Below are 27364 nucleotides of genomic sequence, written 5' to 3'. Positions count from 1 at the left end.
GCACTGCGCGCCCCGCGGGTCTTGGGACGGGGAGCGCCCCGCACAGGTACCGGGGCGGCCGCGGGGCCCCTCCGCAATGCAGGGGCCGCTGCGGGCGGCGGGCAGGGCGCGGGGCGGGGCGGAGCGGAGCGGCAGCGAGGGGCCGACCGCCGCTACCGCCGCCGCGGGGGCCCTGCGGGAGCGGCGCCGGGGCCGGGGCGGGGCCGGAGGAGGGGGGCGGGTCCCGGGGGCTCGCGGCGCGCAGGCTGCCGCGTCCCGGCGACAGCCCTGAGAGCGGCGGGGCGGGCTGAGGCGGGCACGGCGGCGGCGCGCCCTCTCTCTGCCCCTCGGCGCGGCAGTGCGTCCCGGTGCTGGCAGCCGCCGCGGCGCTCAGGTAAGGACCCTCCCGAGCCCCTCGCCGCCGTCCCGCTGCGGGCGGGCGTTACCGGCCGGGCGGGGGGCGGTGGCGGCTCCGCAGCCCGGGGCGGGGGGCGTCCGTCGGAAGAAGAGGAGAAGAAAGGACAAAACGGCCGTTGGCGGTGGGTGGGGGGGCCGGGGGGCCGGCGCCCCTCGGAGGTGCAGCGTGTGGGGTGGGCGCGCGCCGCCCGCCTCGCGGTCGTCGGGAGCCGTTGGGGGCGCGGGGCTGGGTCGCGCCGGGCCGGGCCCGCGCGTGCTCCCTCAGCAGGGCGCGGGCTCTGACAGAAGGCGGACCTGGGCCGAAGTTTGCAGCCGGTCGCTCCTGCGGACCTCCCGGAGCGGTCGCCGGAGGTAAAGGGAGGGGGCTGCTCCCCGATAACGCCTGTTTTATCTTCATAGGGGCAGTCGACTTTTGCCAACTGCCTTTAAGGGTTTTGAGCATCTCTAGCCTGTAAAACCCTTTAAAGGATGTAACCTTCTGTCCTCTCCTGCCCCCACCCCTAAGCTCCTCTAAAGGGATCTGTAAGGCTAAACAAAGAACATTGTGTGAGACAAGGGGGTGCGATGGTTGTAAGTGCTTTTAATTTGCATCGGGGAGGGGAAAAAAAAATAATCATTCCCTGTATTGAATGGATCAGCCGCGGAGAGGAGACAACTGTGCACGGGGAGGCTGGTAACCGCAGTGAGGCGGTGGAGAACAAAGCCTTTTTATGCAAGAGAAAATTATGCAAAATGTGCCTCGCTTGAAGTGCTGCAGGTACAAGCTGTAAGCATATGCAGCTCTGCGGTGCTGTAAAGTTGTGCTGATTGTGATCTACCAAATAAAGAGTGCTTGCCTCAATTTGTTGCATATATGTTTGAGACACTAATTACGACCTGCCATTTGAATAAGATGTGCTTTATGAAACACCTTTGGGAAAGAAGGGGGTGTGCCACATGCCGGGAGAGTTGCTTTCTGTATGTAAGATACCAACATCATTTATTTCCCCATGCTAAGCAGGAACTTTCAGGTTTCCTCTGAATAAAGATATTCTCGGATTCGTTGGTGGATTTTCATGTAGGCTTCTTCCTGATATAAAATAGCAGGCTTTCACATCTAAGTGGTCATTAACATAAAATCATGCAGTAGAATGGGATATATTTGTACGTATTTTGTAAGTCTTTCTTACTCTAGGTCTCTAGCATCCCTTTTCATAATTTATCATATCTTTGTGGTTGTGTCAATAAATCGTTCTCCATCCTTTCTCTCAAAAATCATTTGCTGTCCAGCATTTGCACTGCTCACAGTTCAGAAGAACTGTCCCTTTTGTTTTCAGAAGGGTTCTTCCTTGCAAGATTGAAGCACGTATCCTTTCTGTTTCTTCCCATTTCCTCCCCAAACCTTTGTTTTCTCCCTGTGAAAGAACCTGTTTCTTTTCACCTGTGCTGGTTTAGACTTGCAGGGATGTCTAGACTACAGATCTCCTAGCCAATGCACCCAAGAAGAGGCTCAGCTGCAGAATGTATTTATTTTCTATAGCTTGTCTCACTTCCCTCCTGACTGGATGACGTCATCACAGCATCTCAGCCCTTGCTGGAAAGAGAGAGACAATGTGCTGAGGGAGCATTACCTAGTGAAGTTCCCCCTGCCATTACTTCATAGATCACTAAGAAGTGATTCACCAACAATGAGAGAATGGGCACCTTCCCTGTGTGCGCTAAAAACTCTTGTCAGTTAGCATAGAGATAGTCCAGTTAAGTTTGTGGATGGGTGTATATTTCTGCTGCTAATGTCTGCAAGTGTGATATGTAAAATGGAGCCCAAACTCACCCTTGTAGCACCTAGGTCTAGGAACCGCTGAATTCCTCACTGCCTATTTCATTTCATCCATTTGCAAAACACTGATGGTGCACTCAGGAGTGGGCAGGACCCTAATCTTAATGTGGTATCAGTCTCCTGGAGCTCAGGCATTTACAGGTGAGCTAAACTAACACTCTGAAAATAACCCCAATGGCTTAGCGAGACCGTTCAGTGTGGAAATGAAACATGCAGGTGAGCCCTGGTGCAGCAGGGCTCTGTGAAGGGGGGGTGATTTCAGCAGTGAGGTGTAGTGGCGTAAGTTCTATCTCTTCTTCTCATCTTTTACCCAAGGGACAGGATTTGGTTAATGGAACTTTACAATTTGTTGTACGCATATTGCGCATTGCCTGTGGGTGTTTGAGAGAAGCCAAAGAGCTGTCATCCTGAGAATAAAAAGCTGCTGTTCTGTGGAGAATTTTAGCACACTTTGAGCATGGAGGGCAGTTCATTGTGCTTATAATGCAGTTTGTTACATAAAGCGGCATTTGCACCCTTGATTTAGAGATCTGATGTAATTGTTACGGTATGTTATGTCAGTACCCACTTAGATGTGCTCTTTAAATACGTTCTGACAATAAAGAAAAAGTCATCATTTAATGACCCCTGAGGTGCGGTGCCTAGGCACGAGTGATCTGATCATAGTAGTCCCTAAATGAATTGCTGCAATCTGTGGGTTAAGAATTCCCTTGTTGCTAGATGTTTGTTGTTTTTTTTTTTTTTCCCCAAAAGCATACCTTTCCTTTCAGCTTGTGTCATGCTGCTTTCTGTACGAGTTACCATTTGCTAAACCATATACCTTGATTCATGAGAAGAAACATTTGCTATGTGTACGGACACCAGAGCAGGCTCTGGCCCCATGCTTGCTTAACAGTTGTCTAAGCTGTGGAAGTCGCTAGAAATATCTAAACACAGAAGTGGGTGGGTGAGGCCCATTGCAGACTCTGCTGGACTATTTCAGCTATCACCCCCAAATGTGGCATGTCACACACATGTGTTGGAGATATAGATTTGTTTTCTTAAAGGGGAGGGAAGAGGGAGAAGTCAAAAGGAATTTAGGTTGTGAGGATTTTATGATGATGGCTTTCAGAAAGTTACCTCTTTATTACTACAAGCTCTACAAACTTGTAATGCAGCTGCAGCATCTGTGAGATCTGAAATCTGATCTGCCATGATGGGACAAATGACAACTAGCTTAAGAAAGCGGGGCGGGGGGAGGGAGGGAGAGCTCTGATGGTAGTACTTCTCTATAAATGGTGCGTCAGTCCAAAGGCCTGAGTTCCTTACAAATCTTTTGCCTATAGCACAGGCAGTGACTGTGCTGAGAACTGATCTAGTATAACCACATCTGGCTCACAGCAAAAGAAAAAAAACACCCCTTGGCTTTATTGGGGTTCCCCGAAGAGTCACTCCTGCCTGCAGGACATTTGTAGCTGAACTGAAGCCTTACCTAGAAAGGGATCAGGGAGTGCTGCAGTTAACATGCACATGAATGAGTAGCAGCCAGAAATTTGGAAAGGTGTAATATCCTGGGGTCCTAGGACTAGGTGACTTCCCAAGGTCCCTTCTAAACTGAATTATCTGACCATCTGGGTATTTTGTTTGTGTGCTACCTTAAAGTCCACATGTGTACTTGATGAAGAAATAAAATTATGCATGTGCTGATATGTAGAATTGTTCCCTAAGACTCAGGGAGGCTTGTTTTGGTCCATCTGGATTTATTCAGTTGTTTAAACACATGCTTAATTGCCCTTGAAAGTGAGCCTTAAGCATGCTTAAAAGTTAAGCATGTTTTTAATGGAAAAGGGAATGTTTTTGCTGAAAAGGGAAAGAGTGTAAATTCAGGGTACGTGGGCTCAGTGGTGGAAAACCCTTTATGATGTTTGGTGGTGCCGAGTACCTCCAGAAAAGCACGGAAATGAACAATGTTCAGTGAAATCACTACATTGCTTATTCCCCCCAAACTTACATGCACACACTGAGGGAGAGTATGGGTGGGTCTTGACATGTTTAGGGATGGTGCTTTTTCTTCTGCTCTTTTGCTTCATGTACACGTGTGCTGATTAGCAGCAGTTCTGTAGTGCATTTCAGCTAATAAAAAAAACCAGCATGAGACCAATTTCCATAGGGTGGAGCTGATTTGGAGGATTGGTGCTGGAAACAGAGGTGGTTTCTTAAGCCATCTTGCCGCAGTAAAGGAAAAAGCTTTTATTTCATGGGTAGGTTTCATTACAGGTTATGCTACTAAACTATAGGAGGGTGTTTTAGAAGGAGATTCAGTGTGACATTTGTAATTGCTTTCTAGGTACTGGTGGAGAGGACTGATGTGTCCATGGGGTTAATTTGGATTGCTGTGACCACATGGGTTGACTGTGCTAGCTGTTAAGAAGATTTGAAGTCTTGATTGACCCATTTTACTTTAACACTAATTGTTTGCTGCTTTATTAATGAGAAAAGATGAGCTAATGCTGTTGCTCCTTACGGTTTTACACTCACTGCTGTTTTTCCCTACAGCAGTCTCACAGATGAAACTGGTCTTTGTTCTTTTGTCTTGGCTGGGGAGGTGGGGGGGAGCTGGTCACAATTATTCAAAATTATAATGAGACAACAGTCTCAGAGTGTTGGTGTTTGTACTCAGTATCTAGCATCTTTGTTAGTGTGCTAGTTTGAAAGGAATTGCAGTGAAAAGGTGAGGCTTGGGCAACCCCAGTAATATAAAGATGCATCAAATCTCTTTGTTTCCTGTAATCTGTGAGGCAGGTTTGTGCTGGTTGATAATCTTGACCAATGTTACCATATACTGTTTCTCTTTTAGCATTTTTTAAACATGTTGTTTTTCTAACTTTCTGTGGTGTAATAAGTATTTGTTTATTTTAGCACATGGTGTCCATCTTCCAGATAAAATATATATGTGTATCTGTATGTTCATATAGTATAAAGGAGACAATGGCCCTATTACAAGCAAGAGTGTTAAGTGGAGAAAATCAATATAACTGTTGAATTCATTGAATCTGCACCTGACTTGCACCATCTGGAAAAAGACAATGCCCCTTTTAGCTCTGTTTTCTCATTATTGAAAATCTGGGGTACTTTTCCCTTTCAGGGAAATAATCAGTTTTTACCTATGAATTCTTAAGTTATGGATTTGTAGGTAGAATTCAGCCCCTCTGGCAAATCCTGCTCCTTCATTTACAACTGGCACTCATCAGTACAGGGATCTGAGGAATATTTCTTGTCTCATGTTGGTCAAGCCCCCGGCAAGAAGTAGGAAGAGTTTTCTGTTAGTACTTCTACTAGCCGTAATGCAGTTAGATCGCAGTAGCTTCCAGTGAGTTGAGTCTATGAAAACTTACTTTTCTGTCTGTGAAACTTGTCATTTTGTCCCTCGAGGGAGGTTTAAACTAAATTTCAATAGCCATTCACAAAATTAGCTGTATGCAACCTCTGGATTAACAACATCAAAAAACCCAAACTAAAACCAGCAGTCCAATCATGTCAGCTAACTTGGCAGCATTTAATTATAAGACCTATTGATTCAATTAACCCTGTGTTTTTACTTTATTTCCTGGAGAGAATGGTAGGGGCTGGTTTCTGGTTTAAAACTAGGAGCTGTCAGTTCTATTTTGAGGAACACACATTATCTGTTAGAAGAGCTGCCCTGCTGCGTGAAACTTGCTACTTTTTCTGAGGTTCTGATCTTGGATGAACAAGGTTAGAAAATATCTCAAAATGAGAACATAGGGTAGGAATATTATAAAGGTTTAGAGCAGAGTTAGGGTTATACTTTTGAAAATTCCAGCCTTGGGCCAAATTTGATCCTGAGATGAACAGTAAAAAGTGCTGTGGACTATCAAAAGTGGCCTGGGTGCTTTACTGCTGGGCCAGAAACCCCGATCTGCTGGCTGTGAGTGATCTGTGTTGATTGGCCTCCTTCCCTACATACCCACCTGTACTCGGCACTGTACTGTCACACACTCTGTACACACACACTCTGTACTGTCCAGAGAAGGGCAACGAGGCAATGAGGCTGGTGAGGGGTCTGGAGAACAAGTCTTATGAGGAGCGGCCGAGGGAACTGGGGTTGTTTAGCCTGGAGAAAAGGAGGCTCAGGGGAGACCTCATCGCTCTCCACAACTACCTGAAAGGAGGTTGTAGCGAGGTGGGTGTCGGTCTCTTCTCCCAAGTAACTCGCGATAGGACAAGAGGAAATGGCCTCAAGTTGCGCCAGGGGAGGTTTAGATTGGGCATGAGGAAAAGTGTCTTTACTGAAAGAGTGGTTAAACATTGGAACAGGCTGCCCAGGGAAGTGGTGGAGTCCCCATCCCTGGACGTATTTAAAAGACGTGTAGATGAGGTGCTTAGGGAAATGGTTTAGTGGGCATGGTGGTGTTGGGTCGATGGTTGGAATCGATGATCTTAGAGGTCTTTTCCAACCTTCATGATTCTATGATTCTATAACTCAACCACGGTGTTGTCCAGGCTGTGCCTGGAGGAACCCCAGCTGGGTTTGAGGTAGAGCTAAGTCTCTCTCTGTTTTGCTCTCCTCATTTTCTGTGGAAGGTATCTGTATAACTTACTAAGCCAGTGCAGGCAATTACAAGATGCCAGACCTTAAGTGTAAGGACCCCCTTAACCTCTGGGAAAGCTCAGAGACTGAGGGGGACCGTGGGGAAAGCCTCTTTTTTTTGTGTTTGCTGTGAAATGGGCTGAAATTGTTCATTCAAAATCCTTTGACTTCAAGGAGGGTTTAGGTCTGGATCTGAATTCTTATGTTTGGGGGCTTGTTTTAGGTAACCAACTCTTTTTGTGCCAAGTTATTCTGTTTTCTGCAGCAGCCTTTCTGTGACCACTGGGTCTGAGCAGAAAGATCAGATCCCCTCACGGGGAATTTGTCTGGACTCTGGACCCGAGGCTGTACGCTGCAATACGACGACTCCCAGCGCCAACATCCAACATTTGTTAACGTGATTCCACTGTCCCCTGGCTGATTGTGGGACAAAGAGACCCCACAGCCTTTTAAAGCCCCTGTCCCAGTCTTGCAGCTGCTTCCATGTGATCCGTTAAGGTATACTTGGGCACCCATGCCTGTTTTGGCCATGTGGTATCACTCAGAAAGCAGAGCTGCTACCTTTGTTTGAGCTACTGTGACTATGGCTTGATTAACAGCAGCTGTATGTTCACGTGCAGGGTGTCTCTCACTGACAAATCCCTGTCTGCTGGTGCCTGACATGCTTTTCAGGTGTCTCAAGCTGCTGTTTGGTGGTTGTGTCGCAGGGCGTGGCAGGCTGCTGCTGCTGTTTGCAGCAAGACTGTTCACGCAGTTAGGCATTTGCCTGCTTCCCTTGAGTCATGCTGAAATCAATACTAGCTTTTATTTCCCTCAGCAATTAGAAAATGTTCAAGAACGCTGAGGAAAATATCCAAGGGCTCAAAAAGGAGAGATGCAGGGGTGGAGTTGAGTGATTTGCAAAGGAAAAAGAGAGTAGAGCTTGCTCCTGGGGTGGTCTGAGTGTTCGGTCATTCACATCCCATCCTGCTTGTCGACCTGTAGCTTGGGATGGGAGGGAATCAGACTGAAGCCAGGTGTGTTGGCCCTAAGCTGCTTCCTGAAGCTGCAGAGTTACCCTGCCTTCCCTCAGCACTCCCCCGCACCTGTATTAGAAAATATGTAGTGCAGGGAGATAGCCACAAGAATAGGAGGGAGATTTCTGAATTAAGAGAGTCAGCTCTTTCAGATTTGTATCGGAGTTGTTGATTTGCACTGATTCGTTCAGGGCAGAATTTGGCCCTAAGGATGCTCTTAAGAGGCTATCAGCATGCTCAGAATACACCTGGGAGTTAGTGTCTGTGTTGCCAGGAGTCCAGAGCAGACCTGGCATTTAGGGTTGGGACTAAGTGTGTCTGGAAGGAAACCAGCAAGTTAGTTTTTTGTCCCCATCCCCGTCTTTTCTAACATGATTGATTTGATATCTCATAAAGAAAATTTCCCCCAGGAAAATGATGAAGAAACCCATAAATCAGGAGGAAGGAAACTGTATATTTCTTTTGCTTTAGGGAGATAAAATATGTGTATTTCCTGGAGTAGTAAAGGGAAAGTTGGCAAGCACATGTGAGAAGGTAATTAAAAAAAAAAAAAGAAAAAAGAAAACCAAACAAGCCTCTCTCGGGGGGCGGGGGGGGGGGACGGGATGACCAGTTAATAACGTGATTCATTCCAAAGAGCAAGGGATAGAGTGTAGTAAATAAGAGCTTTCATTCCATGTTGTTCTACAAAGTTAAGCTTTTCAGGGTATAGAGAGCTGGTTGTGCTTCTTAGTAAGACTTAGCAAAATATTGAATGTAAGCATTTCATATTAGCCAGTGCTATCTGTTACAGCATTTATTTCTAAGACTTTGAATAAAAGGCATTTTGTAATATGACAAATTAATATCTATAATTTTATATTCCACATAGTTTGCCAAAATTAGCAGCAGTGATTTATAGATTACAATCCTTTAGGTTAGATCATTTTAAATGGCATGCTACTAGTGTTGCTTAAAACACTGTCAGTATTTTGAATGCAAGACAAAAAATACTTTTAAATGTGCCTCTCAATATGAATAATTGAGAAATTTTTTTGTGGAATGCATTTAAAAAAAAAGTGTAGTCAAATTGCATTCACTTAGTATGACCCGTAGTACAAAACTGTTTCTATGGGCAAAAAACCTGAATTGCGTCAGGCTTTTTTTTTTTTTTTGCCTTCACTTGTTTTGGTCCACTGTACACTTACAGCATCACTGTTAGCAATAAGTGGAATTAATAATATGTTGCAAAGCTTTACTTGATAATTACAGGCACTCAGAAGTTAGAAACACATTTTCTCATTTTACCATATTTATGATATTGATCCTTCACATCCTGAATGGTTGTGTGTTGGTTTAGATGGTAAAGCTGGTATCAGGATGCCAGCACTGACCTGCATTATTACCTGTAATTGCCAACAGGCACAGAGTCAATAAAGCCTTTCCCATCAGCCGTCTCTGCAGCCCTTGAGTCCATTTAGAGATTGACTTTAGGGTGAGTGCTGACTTGTGCAGGTGCTGATAGTGTTGCTTGATGCACACCAAGCAGCTGTAATCATGGGGGTTTTCTGTTCAGTTCATCTGGACCAAGTTGTCTTTGAAGCCCTTATCACAAGCTCAGGCTTTGAGACACTTGATGGCGAGTCAAGTAGTATCTCCCGAAACAATGCCTTGTGCCTTGCTTTGAAATCTCTTTGTGAACTTAATTCTACTTGTTGTCTTGCAGCACAACTGAATATGTACACTGCTATTTATGAGAGAGTGGCCCTTCATTGTAACTAATTTTTTAAAAAATGCTGACGATGGCAGTGTTTAATTGGTGGAAGGTGTGTACCTTCCTGAGCCAGCAGATAAAAATGCTACTGGTTGTTTTAAGGCAGATACTCCTTTTTTGGGTGGGGTCATGAATTTCCTGTTTTCTTCCAGTGATGGGGACAGAGCAACATGGTGATGGTGAAAGCTGTACTTAGAGTAACTTGTTTACACTTTGAATTAAGTGTTTTAGGACTGAATATTTTTTACAGCCTATTACAAGCAGGAGGAGGGAATAAGTACTTGGAAAAAAAATATTGGGCAAACCTAATGTTTCCCATACTTCAGGACATGAAGCTATGTTTACTATTAGGATCAGAAATAACTGTTTCCTTGAAGACATGGTATTGCAGAGTTGGCATTATGGGTCATTCCTCTGAAATACCTCTGACTGTGGTCAGCACCAGGTGATTTGGTTTGCCCTTACTGCCCTGCCATTCTCAGGTGAATTTCAGTTCTGAGGTTCCAGTCACTTGGAAGATCAGAGTTATTTTTGTTTCTAATTTGTTTTATATTCTGATTGAAGTAGTAAATTTTTTCTGAAGAGGGTGGAATTTTCTTCTGCATTTTAAGTTTTTGCAAGATCAGACCCAGTGACATTGCTTATTCCAGCGTGCAATGGTGTAAGTGATCTGTCAGTGTCCTGGGATGGGCAAGAGAATTAATATTTTAGATGTAGTGTGTTTTTGTGTTTTCTCTGGCAATGTTTTGGTGGCTTTCTCTCGCTTCTCTAAGGGAGAGGGAAGGAAAGTGAAAAATCAGTTTTCTTCCAGCAGGGGAGTGATCTCTGCATGCATTAAAAAGGCAAAAAGAGAGGTTAGAGGCTTGTGTTACGTTTTTATTTGAAAAACTAGCTGTGGAGACTTGTTTCAGGTGTAGCTGGTAGGTTTATTGTCAGAGTTGACGCAACAGTAGGAATAGAATTTGCTTGTCCAGGATTTCCAGAGATTGTTGAACAACAGATACAAAGAAGTAGCTGTCTCCCTATGTTTCCCTCTTTTCCCCATCCAAACACGATATAAACATAACTTTCTTTTGGATTCTGTTCCCCTCATGCCTTTGCAGTTGGAAAGTCTGGTGTATTTATTGTTTGCTCTACTGCCTTTACCTGCAGGCAAGGCATGATCTAGATTGAAGTGTAATCCTCCTAGATTAGTAAACAAGCCCTGCCCCATGCCTGTGTCACTACGCAGATGAGTAGCTCTTTGAAGAATGTTTTAAGGTTTGCAAAAATAATTTCTAGTAGAAACTTTCCTTTTAAAAGATATTAAAATATGCAAATAGTCAAATGAGCAAGCAAGTGTGCCTCAAGAATAAAGGTGCTGTGTCTCTAGTCACTTGTTCGTATTTCCCTTTCCATGATGGATTTACTGCACAGCTGAACTTGAAAATCCTTCACAACTGGCAGTGGTACTGGGCAATTTCCCCTTATGCTGTAGCTCTGGCTGCATTTAAGTGTCTCTCTCTTTCCATTTGTTGCTGTTCAGTTTCGTCCATCATTTTGCATTGAAACATAGCTCTGGACAGAGCTCCACATAAATAAGAAACCCACTAGATAGATGAAGCTGCGGAAAAAGAACCTGTGATATTCTCCTGCTGGACCTTGTTTTGAAATGAGGAGTTGCTCCTCTTCTGAGGAGCTTACGGGAGTCTTGGATCATGGGCAAGACAGCCATGGGGTGGACAGCACATGCTAGCCGGTGGGGCTCTGGGATAGTGGTGAGAGCCTCTGGCATGTTCATCACAGGTGCGCTGTTGGTTTTGGTTTTAGCTTGTCCCCTTTGCTTAGGTTCTGATTCACAGCAGAACCTGAGAAGCTCTTCTTGGCTTGAATGCAGAAATGATTCCTGTGGGGACTTTATGGGCAAATTTCAGGCTTGTCTTTGCAAAATCATCTTCTCTGTATCCACCAATAATTTGATTAGGGCCTGACAATCCCCACAGGCAGTGTAGGCCTAGGGGACCTACAGACTGTGCCAAGGGCTGCGGGCTGCTGGAGTGGCCTGCAGGCTATGGCTCCACTGTGTACTTCGTTTATGCCTGAGCTTGGGAAAACAGGTTCCTGGCTGCTGGGGCAGGGTAGACATTTTTGCCCTTTGTGTCTGCTGAGCAGCAGCAGTTGCTGTTTCTTATCCTACTAATTCCCGAGGACAGCAAGAGCATCAAGCTTGACTGTCCACAGAGCTCCCCAGCACAGAGTCCCTTTCCATACACTGGAAGGAGCTACAAGGCCTTTTCTCTTTGCTGTAGCAAAAATCAGTTTTCCCTACCCTATTTGAGAAATATCAAGACAATTTTGCTATGCATGTCCACCGACCCTGGTACCAGTCTGAAACCGTTCCCGAGAACAGACTACTGCAAGCGCCCAAGTAAATGTTTGCTGGGTTTAGCCTGAAATGTGAGACACTTCATGCAAATTAATGTTAGTGCAATAGTGGGAACCGGGAGAAGCCTTCCAGTTTGGTAGTCTGGGATGCGGTCTCTTGGCGGCCAAGGCTTATCTCAGCTGGTGCTGTGGGGGTCCTGTGCCTGTTTGCTCCCATGGTGCCTGATCCTTGCCTGACCCCGTGGGAAGCCAACTCAGGAAGTTGAGCCGGGGCAATGCTAGTGCTGTGCAAAAATTACTTACTTTCTACTAGTCCAGTGCTCTCAAATTCTCCAGAGCACTGGTGAAAGGGAGGGGCACGAATGTGTATCTAAGAGCTGGAAGGCTTTTACCTGTCTGAAAGACAGGGATTTTAAGGACGTTAATGCTCCATTTTGAAAATAAAGATCACAGGATCTAACCTCCCTGAATAGGTTGTGTTGCTTCCTAAAAGACATCAAATTACACCGATTGTGAATCTTGCCTAGTACTTTTTAAATCACCTGCTTTTTATATAAATGGTCCTGTTCTAAAAAACTGCTCTCTTACCTTTTAATTCTTTTTTTTTTTTTATTTTATTGGGTGAAGGACACAAGACATAGGGTTACAGTGAAAATGTTGCACTTGGCTCCCTTCCTATTAACTGTCAGAAATACACTTGGGACAGTCTTTTGCTGGTAGTCACAGGGAGATATGTATGGTAATAAACAGACCGTCTAGGCTTTCTGCTGCAGGCTCTGAACATTGCTGTGCTGCAGCTGACCTGCTTGCAATAAAGCCCTTGCCTGTGTCTTTAATGAAGGACTGTCCTGAGGTAGAAATTGCCTTCCTGGGAATTGAGGAGGGATGTGTGTTGTGAGGAAAAGCTAAGCCAGGAAACACCTGGCAACCAGATGGCCCCTAGCATGCTGCATCATACCCACACCTTCATTAAGGATTACTGCGGCTGTCTCTGGGTAATAGATTTAGAGGTTTGGGGTCACAAAGAATTAGAAAATTGTAGCCAGTTGCAATTAAACATAAGTTATTTTTAGAGGACAAAGAACTGAGCTGAGCTGAAAGCTGAATTAGAGCTACTTGAAATGTTAGGGCTCAAATACTATGGGTGGTATTTTCTAGGCGACCAACAAAAGAGCCTGTGCACTTCAGTCAGAGGCACAAAGCAGCCCAGGGTGATGGCAGGTGGGCTGGAGACAGCAAAGCCGTGAGCAATGGCAGTAACGTGGAACCAGTATTATTCTGCTTCCCGAGGGCAGCTGGCATTATGTACTTCTCTCTGAATATTTATGTGTGCAACACATAAGGGTTGCTCAGACCGTTAGTAGGATAGGACTGTGTGGTTTGCACTGTGATTTATGTAAGCTTGACTCAGTATCTTACACTAATGTTTTACCTGTATTTAATTTTTGTTTTATATTTCCTCTGCAGTGCACCTGCAATCCAGAAGGGGCAAACTCAAAGGTTTTTGAATTTTCAGGTGAATTGTGAGAATATCAGTAGGGAAATAGAGACTTGGGAAGAACTGTGCTAGCACACAAACCCTTTCTGTGTTGGTGATGAGTCAGCAGCAGCAGTTGGTGGCACGTGGTGGGTCAGGAATTCAGGCTGGCCCTGTGTGGGTGCACAGAAGTGAGCATGAGGAAACTGCTCTCCCTCCTACATCCCCTGTACTCACCTGCCTACTCGGGCAGGTAAAAGAGGCACGGCAGTACTGAGATGCGTGGGTAGGTTTTGGCTGTCTCACTGCTGCACTGGAAGATGGGAGATGTGTCTTCCTGAGGGAGTTGTTTCTGTGAGTCAGCAGCTCTTGTCTCCCAGCTCTTGCTGAATCTGGGACTGATTGATACCGTCTTGCACTGCTAACCTGCTCACTGCCCTGCTTTGAAAGGTCTTTAGGTACGTTGTGGGAATAACAAGTGAAGAAGAAACTTTGCTAGTTCAGGGGCTGTGTAAACTCTGATTGCCTTCCTTACAAATGCTTTGGAGCATCCGCAGGAAGCTTGAATAGGTCGTTCATTACTTCCGTTCTTGTGACGTTGATGGAATAATAAGAGCATTACTGGCTTTTATCCTGTATATTCTTTGAGCAGCTTCTTTGCAGACAGTATCTCTTGTCTCTTTCATATTAAAATGTTGATAAGCACAAGGTGAAAACACTTATGGAAATATCTATTTAATTACTTGTTAATGTTGATATCAAAGCCTATTGTGAATTTCATGCAGTGAGTTCTGAGGAATCCACCTCAAAAAACTTGTTTTAAATATCAATTCAGTTTTTAAGGCTACTACCTGTGGGGTTGGTTCTGCAGCTGAGATCCTTGTTAAAGATGAGCTCACTTGCATTATGCAATGGAAGTGTTTGTATTTTATTAAAGACAAGCCAATGACACCCTACCACATGATATGGGGCAGCCACATGAATACGGAACAACTCTGTCTTGAAAGGGTGGATCAAGTTGTTCAGTAAGTCTTTTCATTTTCTAATCTCTTTGAATCTGAAAGGCTATAAGGTATTTCTTATTTTACCCTCAGGAGAGGAAAAATAAATCTTCTCAGTTCTTGAAAGCTACTGCCCCAGGTTAGGCAGTCCTTACATTAACAGTTTCTTACCCAGAGAGGCTAGAATATCCTTTTGTTGTGCGTTGATTGTGTCTTCAACCAGTGCAAAACCCCACAGCAGCAACTTGGAAAGAAATGCAGGGGGAATGTGCCTGAAGGATTTACTGTGCTGCTGTTGTATTTCCCTTGAGAGGAGCCCAGCTGAAATTGAAATGTAAATCCTAAAATAGGCATAATTAGGGTACTTCCTTTAGACAATGTCTGGTGCAGGCAGCTTCAGTTTTTGGGGGTGTGTGGTTTTTTTCAGTGAAGAAGTGTTTGAGCAGTGAACGAGGGAGGGGATGATTAGCAATTTCATGCTGTAGTGGTGCACTCTGGCTTGGGAAAGTTGTGACAAAGAACAGAGCGCGAGTTCTTTTTCCCCACTAGTCCTGCTGCTACGGTGTGTAAACCTGATGAAGACTTGTACTTCTGAATATACAGAATTACTGCTCCAGTAACGCATTGATACTAAAATGAGCAGAAGGTGCTGGTATAGATCCTGTTGTAATTTTGTATGGCATTTTGCAGAATCGAGGCGGAGAGCTCCTGGGGTGCCTCGTCTTAGGAGAGGCTGCCATGGGCCTGCTAAAGTGCTAAAGACCTCTGTGAATCGGGCTGCAAGGCGGCTGGCTTGCCCTTGGTGCGAATCTTTATTTTGGCTGTGCTGGACTTTGGGTTAGTCCTTGAAAGAAGCATATTTTGCAGAAACGTTGAAAGCAGAAAACCAGGCACAATAACCTCATTTTTGTCAGGGAGTTTGGGTTAGTTGTAACACTGTGTGGCACTTGCTGGAGGCCTGAGCGTCTATGAAGCAGTAGGGAGAATTAGAGCTAAGTTTTGGTCGGAATGGGCTTGGAGAAGCGGGCTGGGACTTGTTCCCAGCTGGAAGCTGAGTGGCTGTGGTGTTTGTTGTTCATTAGGGTTTTGGCACCTGCTTTCACACAAAATCAGCTGTTGAGAATGTTGTATGTCTATGTAAAGGTGCTTGGAGCTCTGTGTGTGTGTCTGACAACTTTGGCATATTTGCCTGATGTGTTTAGTGTCTTTTTTCTTTATTATTACTTTTTTCCAGGAAGACTTGTGGTGTAATTATGTAGGGGATGTTAATGATAGAATAGCTTCAAGACTCCAAACTTATACCCGCTTAATAGTAGTAATTATTGTTTATAATATTACTTTGTCTGGGGAATACAGTGAAGTACTTTGCCTTATTGGAGTAAATTTGATACAGACATTCATGATCTAAAGAGATCTTAAATGGTCTTAAGTTTTATTGCTAAGGCCAGCATACAGTTTCAAACCAGAAAAAGACCTCTTTCAGCCTGGCTTTTTAACGGTGTTATGAAGTGGTGTTGTGTTTCATTTAATCATGGTCCTATATATTGATGTTTAGTTTTGATGGCTCAGAGACATGAATAATGTTAGAACAGTGCTTTAAAATAGTGTTTTTTCACATTGTCTAGCTTAACACATTAAAACCTCCAAACTAGTGAGGCAGAAAACAGAACAGATGTTTGTTTTCCTTTTTCCGTACTAAAAAAGCTGTAGTTTAATTTTGGTTTTGCCATTTAGATTTTTATGGTGACAACTGGTGAAACCATGCTGTTCGTCAGATGGAAAAGTACATCTTTCTAAAATGTCATTTGAGATACTGGAAGATGCCTGGCTGGGCTAATGCTGTCACTTATTCTAAGCAAATAGTTTTGATACTTTCTGTGGTCTCCTGGAGTCATATAATGGTCTACTTTAAATCCTATATTTGTGAATCTTGAGCTATGACTCAGGGCTTTTTTTGTTGTTGTTGTTTGTTTTTTTTCATTTGGGGAAGAGACTGGAATAGAGATGACTTTCCATAAGAGTCTAATCCTGAATCTGACAGAATTTTGTAGAGAATTACTGCATTTCTGTGAAAGTTTTAAACCAACTCCTGCCCTTTGCTACAGAATTATCCCTGTTTCATAATCCCGTCTGTTAGTTACCAAAAATTGTGCAGGAAGAATATTGTTTTTTTTTTCCAAAGTGCTGAGGATATCAGATGTTCTTATAGAACTGAGTTGCATCCCTGTGAAGTTCCCCAAGGCTCTTCCATACTGATCAGCATAGGTGCCTTTTACTAATTTTCATTAAACTTTCCATTGTACATCCTTACTCTTACATACATATGCACGTGCATAAATATTTTTATGCACGTATATAACTCCACTGAGCTGAATGGAACTTCTTATACAAATACTACTGGACTCTAACACTTGGACCGTGTTAAATAGAAATAGTGTCAACAATAAGGCCATTACTGTCAATAGATGAGAGTTGTCACCTGGACAGTTTCCAAGTGAAATATGTTTTACCTGCCATCAGTGCTACTTCATTCAGTTTTGTACTGATGCACATGAATGACTGTAAGTCCTTCTGCGTACTACATTCACATACTAGAGCAATAGCTCCTCCACATATAGAAGGACTGTAAAAAGGAAGCTTTTCCTATGACAGTAATGACTTCGGCAATAAGAGGAATGTAGTACTGTACCAAAGGAAATAAATTGTAAAGAACATCTTTGGATAGTCTGTCAAACACAGTGTGTAATAATGTATGTGAAATCTCTGTCAGTTCAGTGGAAAACTCTAAAATATGAAGAATGACAGAATAAACTGTGCATGCGTGTTGAAATATGAACATTCATCTTGTAACCATCTTTATAATCGGCTGACAAGAGCTATTAAATCATCTTATTAATTTCCTGTTTTGCCCTACTTGCCACGCTGACACCTGGATGACTTCTACAGTGTATATTGATAAGTATACCCCTTATTCCTCTTCCCTTGGTGGCTTGGTAGCATTTTTGGTTATACAGATTGTAACTATGAGGACCTTAAAGGGAAGAAATAGGTTTTGTTTGTTGCTCTGTGAGAGGGAAGGTTCTGTAATCTGTTTCCCATTGCAGTGGGAGAAGTTATGCAGTTGTAAGCTGGTTGTCAAGAGGCTGATGTCAGCTTCAGTTGTGAGTCTTAGCTTCTTGATTGACAGTTTTATTGTCCTTAAGGAAGGTAGCTGTCATGGAGGACTTCACCAGGAGCCCTGGATAGCAGATTGGGCCTGGAATTTCGGTGTGAATTCAACAGGAGAACAGGAATAAAAGGTAGAAAAGTGATGATACGTGATCTAGATCCTGTTTGATTCAGTGAAAAGCAGCATGTATTATTAATCAGCATCTTCCATTGAAAGAGTTTCAGAAGGCAGATTGTGTTGTGGGAGAACCTATAATCATCACTAATACAATCTTTGACTCCTACTGAGGCATTCTTTACCTAGGATCCTCAGAAGAAATAAAGGATGGTTTATTTTCAGTTGGTAAAGTTAGGACAGCACCCATTTTATAACAAGCCCATAGCTTTTGTTTATTCTCTACAAAGCCTGTGGAAAGGACAGTAATGACTTGGATGAGATTGTTAGTGACTTTCAGATCTTTTTCCTTTGTTTTTATTCATTACACCTATTGGAAATTGTAAATTTGCCATAACTTTCTAGAGTGCCCTACAAGTGAGCCACATATAGGCCTTGCTAAAGATTGTGGCTTAATTGCTGATGTATGGCGATTTATGAAGGGATCCGCTGGGGACCAGAATGGCCTGTCAACTCTACAACAACATCTTTCTTCAAAGGGGGAAAGTGCAGATCCTTCAGTGTCACTTGCCAATTATTGCATGTAACTTGCGTCAGTGACTTTTGGGGAGGAGGAGGGAGGTTTCCGACCTGTTTGGGCCATGAATGCAAGCAGGCAAATTAATGTAAAAACGTAAGTATGTGCATATGTATGCACAGAGGTGAGCATTCCTGTTTCTTTTCTGTACTCCACTGAAGTAGCAGGCAGAGAGAGATTGGTTTGTGCTGGGTCAGAATCTAACTGCATTGTTTCAAAGATAACTGACGTTTCTATTTACTCTTTCTTTATATGGTATTCTATGGACTAGATAGTACAATGGTTGAGCCCAGACTGTAATCTCTGGAAATCTTGTTATGAGTGTGATAGAGTTATTTTCCAATAAAATAGCTAGCAAGCTTTATAAATCTTGATGTGTCAATGGATGGTCACCTGCTTAAACACCACCAAACAGAATTTACTGTTCAGGTGTAAGTGAAATCTGTGCCTGAATTACTTGTTGGCCATTAGTTAATTTTTAGTTATTGTATCAGAGTTTAATTATTGGCATTTTCCAATCAGGGCCAAAATCTGGTTTTGGGTGTTTTTTCCAGTTGTGATTGAGGCCCTAGTCCTCTAGCAAAAACCAGCTATCTGTGGCATCAATGCATGCATGTGAGGTCCCAGCCTCTTCCTTAGGGATAAAGAGGAGTCTGTGCTTGTAGGCTACATTGCAGGATTAGCACCTAAAGCATGATTATAGAATCATAGAATAGTTTGGGTTGGAAGGGACCTTTAAAAGTCATCTAGTCCAACCCCCCTGCAATGAGCAAGGACATCTTCAACTAGATTAGATTGCTCAGCGTGTGCTTACCAGTGTGATTATTCCCTTTGCTGTCCTTTGAATAGTGCACACCCTGCTGTGGCGCTGTCCTTAGACCTTTCAAGCCTTTGGGGCAAAATTAATCCTTTGCTCAGAAAAGCCTATGTTAGGAGAGAATCTGTGGGTATAAATTTGAGAATTGTAGCTGTATTAACAAAATGGTGGGTTTCAATCTGCCCTTGCAGATTTGGCTGGCATTATGGTACACTTAGCTGAGGGATGCTCCTAAATATGCAGGGAGAACCATGCTGATGTCAAGGAATCCAGAGAGGAAAGGCATGCTTGAACTGAGCATTTTGTCTGTGTCCTGCTCCCCTGGTCCTGGACTCCTGTGTTACTTCCGAGGTAGGTGTTTGTGTTTGGCTGTTTGGTCGAGCTGACAGTTTGCCAGCAAATGCTGATGGAAACGGCAGCCACCTCCTCTGCCCAGCCTCCCTAACAAGTGAGGGCAGGCAAGAGAGTGCCTTCTTCTGGGGGAAACGTGACTTTGCAGTTCCTCTGTCCTGCAAGGATCTCCGGGTGGTTTTGTTATTTCCTTCATGGTTTTGAGCTCAAGAATATTACTCTTGCCGTAGGCTCTTAAAGCCCTAACACTCTTTCCAGCTGCACTGCTGATAGCACCATGTGCTGCTCAGGTAACCATACAGACCTCCTGATTCATAAATGTTCATCAGTTCATATCATAAAAGTTAATCCCATGAGCCAGCTCTAATCAGCAGCTGAATTGGGGCCAGACTTATTAGGGGAACCAACAAGTCTCTTTTTGAATGCAGGGCACACAGAGGAGAAAAGGGCAAGTCTTAAATCAGGGTATAGTTTAATTGTTTTTATTTTCTCAGAGGCCCTGAAGCAATGTAATGCAGGTTTTTCAACGCTGACATCACAAAATACTGGGACATGCTGCCAAGTCCATGTGGGTGGAGAAGAAAGGAGGTGTTCTTGATTCTTATAAACACTTGTGCTTCTGTTCTCAAGGAAGAAAAAAGGAACAAACTTTCCCGATGATTCTCTGAGAATGTAAATGCCACATGTTGGCTAACAGCAGAAATGGCATTTCCTGTGCTGTCTTCACTGCTCAGTTGTCTTGCCCTAGTTACGTAAGTTGTGTTTTATCAACTGGAGCATATGCATAGAAAACCAGTTGGAGAACTCTACGAGTCATTTATCACCTCCTCACAATTTCCAGCAAAATTACTCATACTCACAGTTGCTCTGAAAAGGGTGTTCAGGTATTCTGCATCACAGCACTGAAGTTACATCCTTTCACTTGTAAGCTAAATATTTTTTGTCTTATATCTGGTGATATTTAGGTTGCAAAACCTGAAAATTAGCACAAACATCCATCATTTTCCTTAGGAAAGACTCTCAAAAGTTTTTTGCAACTATGCTACTTTTTGATAGAGGGAGGATTGTTGGGCTAAACTCATCCTTGATGAAACTTCATTTCTCTTAGTAGATTGCAGAGAAGTTAATCTTCACACTTACATTTACATCTGCTATGGTGTGCAGCATGGGAGGGATGCTTGTCACCGGTTCACACAAATCATTTGCCTTACAACAGTATATTGACCGGCCCAATACAGTGTTTTATTTATGTAACCAAATCTAAAGAAGATACTTTTCATTCAGACCTTCTGTGTATAGGAAACAAATTATGACACTTATGTAAATAGTGTTCAGGTCATTGTGAGTTCCTTAAAAGAGCATGGACAGTCACTTTTTGAATATTTGGCAGTGCACAGCATGGCCTGGAAATGGAGACACTCTTTAGAGGCTGTTCAGTTTGATTGATTTGTAGCAGAAGAGGCTTAGAACTGCCTGGACTCTTAGTGCTATTTGGTTTGCGCTCCTTTTATCCATCATTAAGAACTTGTGCTCTTGCTATGCTGATACAAGATGGTCCTTTAAAGATGCTGTGTAGTTTTTATTAATCTTGTTATCAAGTGCACTTTAAGAGTGCTTTGCTGTTCCAGAGCTCTGAGACGCTGCAGGGCTGGGGCCACATTACTTGAAATAATAATGACCAACTCGGTTCCTGGCAAGCAAAGGAAGGGGATGTGGGAAGAAAACAAATTAAAAAATCTTAGCCCCAAATGGAGCAGAGGACACATTGTTTAGCATAGTTCAGAACGGTTCAGACATGTGCGTCTGGAAGTCTCACCTTAGGTTGCATGTCTCTGTTTGTGGGAGGGGGGAATTAAATTGCATAGTGACTTTAGCAAAGTGGAATGTGAATAGAAGAACACATTTGGTTTTGCCTCTTTTTGCATGCCTAACCTGAATGTGCTTGCAGGTGGAAGCTGTTAGCTGTGGAGCTGTTGATGCCGGCAGGGAAAACAGCTTGGTCTACTAATCATTGGGGCAGGTAGTGGACTGCTAAATCTTGTTTGCTTTAATTGGCCTAGTAGTGCCTTTGAATCAGTGGGACTAGGGTGAAAAATGTACTCAAGATTTGTCCTGGTATTTTCATCGTAGGCCATAGGTCTTACAATGTAAACTATTAAATTACTGTAGATGAAACACCAGGGAGATTGGTCTTGAAGTCCCTTGGGGATTGCAGAATTGCAAATTAACTCCTCACAATTTACTTAATCAGAGTGTGTATTTATTTTTTCAGAAGACATTCTCTTGTGAGAGAGTTCATGAAGCGGCTAATGGAACTGAAGTACAGCTGGGACTCCCAGCTTCCTTCTGAGAGTAGCAAGCTCCTTTTGTGTGTTTCTTTGTCTACTCTCTATGATGTATTGATATGTAAGGACTTTACATTGAACCTCTGGCAGGGGCAGATAGGCCCAAAACTCCTCAGCACTCAGCATGGAGGAAAAAAAAATGATTAGCTTCAAATTCTTTCCCAGAAGTCCTTGCAAATGATGACTTAACATGACACAAAAATGCACATGCGTCAGAACAACTGTGCTGACACGGTGCCTTGTAGATAATGTGGTTTGCTACCAGTTTCCAACATACTCTTCTTTATTCTTCCCACTATAATTAATGCTGCAAGAGATATTTTTGTTAATGTTATTTTTCCTCCGAAACAAAAATTTCTACTTTGTTTTGCAATAAAGTGATAGGTCTCCCAGTCCATTGGATCTGCAGCGTCAACTACAGTTTGTATAGTTTGGATTGCAGAACAGCTTTTGAGCATAGATCTTTCCTATTAGTCTGAAAAATCTAGGTCCTCAAAGAAAATGAGTACAAATGTTTGTTTCTTCTGTGAATTGACCTGTTGCCTTCCATGTGCTTGCAGGGATGGATGTAGGGGCCAAAACTTGTAAGGTTGGCCTTTTCAAAAGGATCTAAGGAGTTAGGCATGCACACCCCTGTGAAATGAAGTGGGAATTGGGATGCACACAAATCCTGAATTTCTCTGTACACTGTCCCATTAAATCACATGCAGTTCCTGAGGGCTTACTGCTGCGTGCTTAATGTGTTCCCTCGTATGTAATGCAAAGTAAAATGTTTCCCTTCTCAGCAGCTCGGTGTCTGGGTGGCTGACTGCACGGAGCTGTGTGGGGTGGGCATTCGTGCTTTCTGGGTGCCACCTGGCTGAAGATCTTGTGCCTGTAACTGGCTCTGAGTTGTCCCAGAGGACTTGAGGGTAACTCTTGGAGGGGAAGCAGAGTGCCTGGGCCTTGATGGAGGTACCATTGATGTGGAAGGCGTAATTCCCTCCATGCAGTGTTAAGACCAGAGGAGATGAAGGCCTTCATGTCTTGAGTGCAGGGACAATATTGCACCTCAAAAAGTGTGTCACTATTTCAGGTCATGAGATGGAATGAGGAAAAAAGCTGTAGTGACCGTAACCAAATTTTTATTTTAATAGGGAGAGAATGTGTGAACTTGTCACTCAATTAATTTTTCCTAATGCTCATTAAATTTGCCTTCAGTGCATTTACATTGTGTTCAGATTATCTAACCAGCTTGCAATTGCTCTTTTTTTTTCTCCCCCTTTTCTTATCTCTGCTATCAGTGTGAAAGGAAGCATTCTATAGCAGTAGGTTTTGCTGCTCAAATAGAAGGGAGTTCTGTTTAATAGAAGTTGATTTAGGGTCTAAAAATAGAAAAGCCCTGGCTTGTCTTCTGGATCAGGTGGCTATAGTGGTGAAGACCACCTGTCACAGGAGTTTTTTGTTTTGTTCTTGGGGACAAGTATTTTTCTGACAAAGAAGCATACGGAACTTTAGGAATTTGGGAATTGTAACTACTTTAACATCTGATGTCAACCAAAAAATGAACTGAGTGTGCTCAGATATTAGAATATTATTTTCCTGTAGTTAAGGCTGTGTTTTGATCATAAAGACTTTTAGTATCTTTAGGGATTACAGGATAAGAATAACTTGGCAATTAAAAAAATGAAAAATATTTGGCATTGGAAGTTGGCTTCAGATGTATTCTCCTGAGAGTAGATTTCTTTAACTCATCATAAAAAAAATAAATTTTGTTATATTTAGATTATATCAGATATAAAAAAAATTCCTAGCAGTCTATCATCTGGGATTGAATCTCTGTGGTGAGAACTGCCGTCTCAAAAGGAGAAATGAAATTTTGCTGTTGCCACTTGAAATCTTACTTGTTCGGGTAGAGCTTTTTAAATTGCATTGGTGATTTCCAGCTGACTTTTTTTTTAAAGTGTGCTTAAACTTCCTGTATTTGCAAACAATACTGGTGTCTACAAATCCTAGCTCTTATTGGAAGTGCTGGGAGGTGAGGTGCCAGGGCACTGTTGGTAAGTCCTAGCATGCACCTGTTTGCCCCTCTAGAAACACAATGACATTTAAGGTTGTGTCACTGCATGCCACTGGCTTTTAGTGGGACCTGGCTTCTTAGTCATGCAGGCGTGCTGTGACAGTGCCATGTGGATACACATTTATGGATACAGATCCTGATCCTGCAGTGCACGCTGCAGAGAGCCATTCTGGTTCCACTGGAGTGCTTTGAAAAGGAATGATTTGCTCTGGGAAGCCATGCCTCCACTGTGGCTCTGCACACGGGATGGGTTTCCATTCCCCCTTCTTCCTGCACCTTGAGGAGAATCGATGCCTTGCACAGAACCCGAGTGATCTCCAGGAAGTCATTCCAGCCTGCTTTGCAATAATTCTCTCTTCAAGTGGTTTGTTTGGTAAACTAGCAAGTGTCAAGCATATTGAGTCCTGAATATGCTTGAATATGAATATGAAACATACAGTTTCCTGAAGGAAGAACAAATACATCCCTTTAACATGAAGAGTTAATTTATGTGTTTCTGTTTTGAAAATGAATTTTTGCACTGTTCTGGAAGCTCGATGGAATAGTCCTGGAAGCTCAGAGAAACAGGAATAGCAAACGTGCAGCATGGGTGCAACATTTGAGATACTGTCCTACTGTGCAGAGGCAAATCTGGAGACTCCACCCTGGCACTTTGAGGTAGAGTTGCTAAAACAATCCTCTGTAAATAACAGATCTTGGTATTTGTTTTGCTGTTTTTGTAATAAGCCATTTGTGAATCATTGTTTTCATTATTCATCTAGCCTCAAAGATAGAGAAATAACATTTAATGAATTCATGCACTAATATTTTTCCATCAATAACTGAATAAATTACTGGAGGGCAAGCCATCTACTTCCATTTGAGGTGTGTGACCATTCAGTCCTTGGCCTCTTTGCTGATGCTGCCACTGAAGGGGCCAGCTGTGTGGATAATGGATCTTGTGACCTGGATTTCTGTCCATCAGCAGCTGGATTGCACCATCAAGGAATTTCACATAGGCCATTTGCATGGGAGTTGGGTGGAGCAGCAGAGCGAGGCCTGGGGAAGAGTAGTGCAGATAGGCAATGCTGTGATACCATCCAAAATAATATTTTCTTGTTTGTTCTCTTCGTAGAGCACCTGTGCTTGTGGCAGAGGTTAATGCTTCAGCCACTGATACCCATTCCTGGCTGAGCTACCTGTGTTTGCAGGTTCCCTCTCCCAGTTTGATCCAAATGAACTGAGTTATTGTGCGGTGGTAACTCTGTGCTAACCTAGCTTGGTTCAACAAATTCCTGTGAGTAGCTGGTTGACAGCTTGTGGGGAGTTAACCTCAAGTAGGAAACAGTGTTTATGGTGCCTAGGGAGTAGTGACTGGAGAGCTACTGATGTGTTTTCTTTTGTAGACGGTACAGGAGGGCCAGCTTTGTGTTTAATTTTTTTTAAAAAACTTTCTTGCAATTTAAGTCAAGCTTTCCATTTAGAGCAAATGTTTACATTTCAGCCTTTGGAACCTGCTTGCAGCTGGAGCTGCTAGTAGCACCTGCAGGCTGACACCTCAGCTGATACTTGGTCCCTCTTCAGTTCTGTAGCGATTTGGGAAGGGAGATTAAAAGACTTGGGAAAATTGGGATGGATGAGTGGGTGAATTGAAAACAAATCGGATTGGTCCAACCTGTAATTGTTGAAAGAGGTGTTCACCTGTATTGTTGGCAGGATGCTGTCAGGGCCTTGCACTTGCTGGCCAGGATTATGTGGGCCAGGTGACAATCAAGGGCATTCCCTGCTGACATAAACCAGTGGTGTCTTGCAACTGAATGGGTCCTGTAACTCCTTGCTGGCAGGTTAGGAATACATGCTGTAGTTTGTACCCTCTCGTGTTACTAGGTCTTCTCTGCAGACTTAGACTTGACTCGCCCATATGCAGTAGATCAGATGCTTGCTGGCGGCAACTGCATAGTTCACGTGTGCGAGCTTGAGCAGTTGTCCTGAAAAGTCTGATACAGTCTGCTGGCGTTCCTAGGTTTTACTGTGTCTGTCTGACCAAATGATGCCAGAGATTTGTTAAAGATGTTGCGGCTGCTAAACAACCTACTTTATTTTTTAGAGGGTTGCAGTCACTTAAAGTGAGGGATCAGAAATATGTGAAATGTGTTCCTCTTCCAGACTTTTATTTAGCTAAATGGATCACATGACACTAGACCAACCTCTCCAGCCATTTAGATGCTCTTGCTGCACAGAGCTGAAGTTTGTTTTCAGAACCTGGCGAGGGTTTTGCCTTTTACTCAGGCTCAGCTTTCTGAGTCACTTAGGGAAGTTTTATTATGTTTTCTTCTTGGCAGGGAGTCCCTCCACTGGGAGCTCAAACAGTTGCTCCCTTCTGTGTGAGAAATATAGTCTGTCCCAGCAGGCAGTGCTGATAGACCTGAACTTCATCTGTCCCACTGCAGCTCTGGGAAGTTCCACAACAGTGGTATGATGTGTCATTGGGAGCTATTGTGCTGTTTCCCAGTAAGATTTAGCTCTAAACTGGAGCTTGTACCCATAAAATACATGCTTTTGTTGAGATGTAATACACTGCATCGCGGTGTGTGCAGTTGAGCTTTCAAGACAGAGAAGACAGAGGAATCTCCAAAACGCTTCACGATGGGAGCAGAGGTCTTGCTGCAAAGAGCAAAGGTTCGATAGAAAGTAAGTCAGAATTTCTGTGGGCATCTTTTACCTGTGTTTGGGAGATCCACTCTGCAGTTTCTGTAAAAAGCAGAATTATAGTGCTTTCGTATCTCAGTGCACACAAGTGCATTGTTTTTAGCTGAAACGTACTACAGCTCACCCTTCAGGCAGGTGATCTCTAGAATCACAGCTGAGTATGAGAGCTCACATCTGGAATATTATGTCCAGTTTGAGGTTCCCCAGTGTAAGAACAACATTGGTATGTACTGGAATGAGTCCAGTGGAGGACCACTGGGGTGATTAAGGGGACAATGAGGTATGAGGAGAGACAGAAAGAAATGTTTTTCTTCCATCTGGAAGAGGGGAGTCTATGGGGGAGTCTTGATGCTGCCTTTAGCTACCTTGTGGGTAGGGAAGGTATAGAAAAGGTGCTGCAAAACTCTTACTCGAAGTGCATGATGAAAGGGCCAGGGCAAAGGATACAAGTTGCAACAGGCAAAATTCCAGGTAGATACAGGAAAAACTTTTGTACCGTGAGGGTGGTCAAACACTGGAACAGAGACTGTGAGGGGTTGTAGACTCTTCAGTTCTGGAGGTATTTTGAAGCTCAACTGGATGAGGTCTGGGTGACCTGCTTGGGATAGGTCCTTGGACTAGAGACCTCCAGAGGCCCTTCCAACCTGTATCATTCTGTGATTCTAGTTCTGTGAAGACCATGGCCTCTTGAATGGAAACTGATGATGAAGGTCAGATGTGCTGAGAGTAGTCAGCTCTGGTGTGACTTGTGCAAGCATCAGTTTGAGTTCTAGCATTGATTTTAAGTGCAACAGAGAGAGTAAAGCAGGTGTGCAGGTCCTCCCTCCATCCCA

General features: G+C 43.5%; 1 protein-coding gene across 23 annotated transcripts in view; it reads left to right on the top strand.

Moving 5' to 3' along the window:
• Nucleotides 1–284: 284 nt before the first annotated feature.
• MAP2 (microtubule associated protein 2) overlaps nt 285–27364 on the top strand; it is a 238052-nt gene continuing 210972 nt past the window's right edge. For 22 of the 23 annotated variants that reach the window (XM_076342139.1, XM_076342136.1, XM_076342137.1 and 19 more), the window contains exon 1: nt 285–373. The gene's annotated coding sequence lies outside the window, so the exon portion shown is untranslated. Of the gene's footprint in view, nt 374–714; nt 748–27364 lie in introns of those variants that run through there. The other variant, XM_076342134.1, reaches the window with a different exon arrangement.

This window comes from Aptenodytes patagonicus, chromosome 6 (genome assembly GCF_965638725.1).
Source record: "Aptenodytes patagonicus chromosome 6, bAptPat1.pri.cur, whole genome shotgun sequence".
Taxonomy (NCBI): Eukaryota; Metazoa; Chordata; class Aves; order Sphenisciformes; family Spheniscidae; genus Aptenodytes; species Aptenodytes patagonicus.
Note: the sequence above shows the minus strand (reverse complement) of the source record. Positions and strands in the feature narration are given on the sequence as shown.